This window comes from Bombina bombina, chromosome 6 (assembly GCF_027579735.1).
Source record: "Bombina bombina isolate aBomBom1 chromosome 6, aBomBom1.pri, whole genome shotgun sequence".
Classification (NCBI taxonomy): Eukaryota; Metazoa; Chordata; class Amphibia; order Anura; family Bombinatoridae; genus Bombina; species Bombina bombina.
The window spans coordinates 690,287,299-690,293,150 of record NC_069504.1 but is presented as its reverse complement, the minus strand read 5'-3'; positions in this window follow the sequence as shown (position 1 = coordinate 690,293,150).

The window sequence follows — 5,852 nt, the reverse complement described above, 5'->3', positions numbered from 1 at the left end:
CGGCAACCCCCCAGCTCCGCAGGTACTATTTCACATCCCGGATACGGCAGTGTCACGCCGTCTTGAGGTTGACTTGACTGAAAGCAGAGAGTCACACCAGACCAGCACTCCTGTCCGCCCTGAATGCACAGGTGGATCAGTGGCTGACTCCGCACCAACTGGAGATCGGCAAAGTGGTTTCTGACAACGGAAGTAATTTGGTGGCGGCATTGAAATTGGGCAAGTTGACAAATGTGCCGTGCATGGCACATGTGTGTAATCTGATCATACAACGCTTTGTGCATAAGTACCCAGGCTTACAGGACGTCCTGAAGCAGGCCAGGAAGGTGTGTGGCCATTTCAGGCGTTCCTACATGGCCATGGCGCACTTTTCCGATATCCAGCGGCGAAACAACATGTCAGTGAGGCGCTTGATTTGCGACAGCCCGACACGTTGGAATTCAACACTTATAATGTTCGACCGCCTGCTCCAACAAGAAAAAGCCGCTAGGACAGCCTCTGTGGAGCTGGGAATTTTTTTGCCACGTTACTGGGTGCTCATGTGCAATGCCTGTAGGCTCATGCGTCCTTTTGAGGAGGTGACAAACCTAGTCAGTTGCACCGAAGGCACCATCAGCGACATCATACCATTTGTTTTCTTCCTGGAGCGTGCCCTGCGAAGAGTGCTGGATCAGGCCGTAGATGAGCCTGAAGAGGAAGAGGAAGAGTTGTGGTCACCATCACCACCAGAAACAGCCTTATCAGCATTGCTTGCTGGACCAGCGGCAATGCTGGAACAGGATTGTGAGGAATAGGAGTCAGAGGAGGAATGTGGCTTTGAGGAGGAGGAGGAGGAGGAAGACCAACCACAACAGGCATCCCAGGGTGCTCGTTGTCACCTATCTGGTACCCGTGGTGTTGTACGTGGCTGGGGGGAAGAAGATACCTTCAGTGAGATCACTGAGGACGAGGAACGGGACATGAGTAGCTCGGCATCCAACCTTGTGCAAATGGGATCTTTCATGCTGTTGTGCCTGTTGAGGGACCCTCGTATAAAAAAGCTGAAGGAGAACGACCTGTACTGGGTGTCCATGCTACTAGACCCCCGGTATAAGCATAAAGTGCCTGAAATGTTACCTATTTACCACAATTCGGAAAGGATGCAGCAGTTCCAAAATAAATTAAAAAGTATGCTTTACACAGCGTATAAGGGTGATGTCACAGCACAATGGGAATCTAACAGGGGAAGAGGTGAAAGTAATCCTATGACTCCCACGACCACGCCAGCAAGGACAGGATGCTTTACAGATGTGTTGTTGATGGAGGACATGCGGAGCATTTTAACTCCTATGCATCGCCACAGCCCTTCGGGGTCCACCCTCAAAGAACGACTCGACCAACAGGTAGCAGACTACCTCACCTTAACTGCAGATATCGACACTCTGAGGAGCGATGAACCCCTTGACTACTGGGTGTGCAGGCTTGACCTGTGGCCTGAGCTATCCCAATTTGCGATAGAACTTCTGGCCGGCCCCGCTTCAAGTGTCCTGTCAGAAAGGACCTTCAGTGCAGCAGGAGGTATTGTCACTGAGAAGAGAAGTCGCCTAGGTCAAAAAAGTCTAGATTACCTCATCTTTATTAAGATGAATGAGGGATGGATCCTGAAGGGACTGACATTGGGCGATACATTCAAGTAAAAAAGGCCTGATGAAATGAGCTGCCTTGGGCTAAAAATGGTCCACACGCTGCTGTATTTTATCTTCGAATGCCGGATGACTTGCGTGACTTATCCGCCACCAACTAGGGTTCAAGCCGCAATGTTTTAGGGCACTTTCTGCCTGGGAAACAAACATCAATGTTTCTGGCCGCTGCTACAGCAGCAGCTGCAACAATACCTAATTTTTCAGGCATGTGTACATGCCTAATTTTTCTGGCCTCTGGTGCAGAACTGTGGCTTCAAAAACCAAACCAATAAAAAAGGCACATAACAGGGATTAAACTGATAGGAATAGTACTACTTAACACACCACTCCTATCTGGTGGCACATTAGATTGCACGCGCAGTGCCCCAAATTTGAAGTAGGAGGACCGACCAAGCATCTTTTTCCATCTCCCGGTTCCTAAAATCCATGCCATATACACGTCCCCTGATAGGGGACGGAACAGGGATTAAACTGATAGGAATAGTACTACTTAACACACCTTATAATAATGCAGAGAGAGGCAACGCAGAGAGAGGAGTCTGAAGAAGAGGAGTCAGAGGAGGAAGGTGGCTTTGAGGAGGTGGAAGACCAAACACAGCAGGCGTCCCAGGGGGCTTGTTGTCACCTTTCGGGGACCCTTGGTGTTGTACGTGGCTGGGTGGAGGAAGAGACCTTCAATGAGATCAGTGAGGACAAGGAACGGGACATGGCTAGCTTGGTATCCAACCTTGTGCAAATGGGGAGTTTGCGGTTATGCAAATGGACTGTTTGCGGTTGTTTGCGGTGTGTTAAAGGGACAGTCTAGGCCAAAATAAACTTTCATGATTCAGATAGAGCATGTAATTTTAAACAATTTTCCAATTTACTTTTATCACCAATTTTGCTTTGTTCTCTTGGTATTCTTAGTTGAAAGCTTAACCTAGGAGGTTCATATGCTAATTTCTTAGACCTTGAAGCCCACCTCTTTCAGATTGCATTTTAACAGTTTTTCACCACTAGAGGGTGTTAGTTCACGTATTTCATATAGATAACACTGTGAGCAGGCACTGATTGGCTAGACTGCGAGTCTGTCAAAAGAACTGAAAAAATTGGCATTTTGCAGAGGCTTAGATACAAGACAATCACAGAGGTTAAAAGTATATTATTATAAATGTGTTAGTTATGCAAAACTGGGAAATGGGTAATAAAGGGATTATCTATCTTTTGAAACAATAAAAATTCTGGTGTAGACTGTCCCTTTAAATGGGGAGTTTGGTCTGTCACTGTGAAGCGGCCGAAACCCTTACACTACCTGATCAATACAACATCATACCTGATGTTTTAAAGCACGTTATTCCAAACAATTTAGGAATGTTAGGGGATTTATGCCCTTTATGGCTTAAAACCAGACTCTGCATTAACTATGTAATTTTCCATGAGAGATTTGCCATGGTTCCCCCTCCGGCATGCCACAGTCCAGGTGTTAGTCCCCTTGAAACAACTTTTCCATCACTATTGTGGCCAGAAAGAGTCCCTGTGGGTTTTAAAGTTCGCCTGCCTATTGAAGTCAATGGAGGTTCGCCCGGTTCGCCCGTTTGCGAACTTTTGCAGACGTTCGTGTTCGCCGTTCACGAACGGAAAATTTTAAGTTTGCGACATCACTATACTCAATCTGTTAAGCAAGAGCAACATTCTCAGCCTCGCTGAAGGCTATAGGGTATCATGTCCGCCAGACATTGGTAAATTGGACCCTTAGGGTGTAAGCTATCTAGTTCTTTGATCCAGAAAGTTTCCATCTGTCTTAAACGTAGTAGTTGGTTCAAGTCCTATATATTAGGAGCTAAACATTCTACTATTTTAACTTCCATATCTAGAGGATTACTGTGGTGTACAAGGGAAAAGTAAACAGAAACACTGTGACCACTATAAGATTCCTGTATATTTTTAAAATGTTCATATATTCTATATTTAATTTTCTGCTTTGTTTTCCCTATGTAAATTAAATCACTGCTGCACTTGATCTGGTACACTACATACTCAAAGGCCTCTAGTTATCATGGTCTGGCGGACCTGATCCGACACTGCGGATCAGGTCCGCCAGACCTCGCTGAATACGGCGAGCAATATGCTCGCCGTATTCAGCATTGCACCAGCAGCTCACAAGAGCTGCTGGTGCAACGCCGCCCCCTGCAGACTTGCAGCCAATCGGCCGCCAGCAGGGGGAGTCAATCAACCCGATCGTACTTGATTGGGTTGATTTCTAGCGATGTCTGTCCGCCTGCTCAGAGCAGGCGGACAGGTTATGGAGTAGCGGTCTTTGTGACCGCTGCTTCATAACTGCTGTTTCTGGTGAACCTGCAGGCTCGCCAGAAACACGGGGCATCAAGCTCCATACGGAGCTTGATACATATGCCCCAAAGTGTTCCTTTATTTGTTTGATTTTGGAACTTTTATTATGTGTTTATAAGATGATTATTATTTTCACATAGATTTTCCAAAATAGATTAATCTGTTTTTTTATTTATTTATTTTTTATTTATTATTATTATTTATTATGTTTCATATCCAGGTTTTGGATACATTGTTCACTTTATGGACATCATTTTGTGAGCCCTGCCGTAATTAGTTTTTTTAATAATTTTTGATTGATCTTTTTATATATTCATTTGTTGGAGGTTATATCTATACACGATTATAATTACTCTGATTTTGGGGCTGTAGTCAATAGTGTATGTAAGTATATTATCTCACTAGTCTCATAGTTTGATTTACTACGACAGTCCTATGTACAATCTTTCTAATTAGATTTTTCTTGTTAAAACAAACGCATTTGAATGCTATGTACTCTTTTTAAAATATTCCATGTATAAGTATTAGATCCAGCAATAATTACATGATATATGATGCAACCATGAACGAGGTATATATAGCGGACCAATACATGATTAAAGTGAAGGTGAATTTAGATGAATTGGTGCCCGGTTTTTAATAATCCTATTATAAACAATGGCACTTTAATTCATCAAAATTGACATTTCACTTGTTTTCTTCAAATACTTACCTTTTAATCCTGACAGCCGCTGCAGCGCTTCCTCCGCCCGTCGCAAGCCCTCTTCACGAGTGCAAAATGACGAATCCAGCAGTGATTGGAGGAAGCCGGATTAACCATTTCTGACGTATGAAGAGGCTTCCGACGGCCGGGGGAATCGCTGGAGCGGCTGTGAATATTAAAAGGTAAGTATTTGAAGAAAACAAGTGAAATTTTTATTTTGATGAATTAAAGTGCCCTTGTTTTTGTATAGGATTATTAAAAACCGGGCACTGATTAATCTAAATTGACCTTCACGTTAAGTCCATCCTCTTGAGAAAGCTCCACTGAGAGAAATGCATTTAGGTTTTTGGACCCTTCCCGGCCACCTAATCTGACGCTGTCTGCACTGCTGGGCAGGTCATTCTAATAGAACTGCAACTGTTTACCTACCAGCACGTATCGACATTAGTGTTTATCGTTGTGAATGCTCTGGGTAACTCAACACCATCTGTGAGACACGGACCCTTTCTTCATCGGTATTGTTGTGGATCCGAGACTGTAGTTTGGAGTTTGCTCCATGACGATTTTGTGCCCATATCTCTTTTTTATCTTGTGAGTGTCTGTAATTTGGGGTGTTTTAACCAAATAAATTTGTACTTTTTATTTGAGTCGGATATGCGCTTCTGCTTTTTCTTCACAATGTAGAAATGTATCCACAACTATATTATGTGATTGCGCATTTTGTAAATCAAAATATTAACATTACAAAATAGACTTCCATGTTATAAGTTGCTTCATGTGCACTGTTTACTGTAGCATACTGTAATTTATGTCATATTTCCTATTTCAGAGGGTCGCAATCGTAAGGATTTATGCTAACCCTATGAGCACACAGCGAGGCTGTGGTATTCTTAGACCCCAAGGCATACTACACTTACCCGGTGTCAGGTCTTGGAGAATGCTAACAGGCACACTGTCCCAAATGAGGTCTGCTACTGTGAGGAGTTGGGGGCCATGCTATGGATCCTTTGACTTAGCACAGCCTGCAGTGCGCTATACTGGACATATCTGTATGTGCACTAAGGGTAGCGCTATTTATACTGTTCCTTTTCGAAAGTGACCTTTGGTGCCAGGACTGAATTAGGAAATGTTATCCTTTC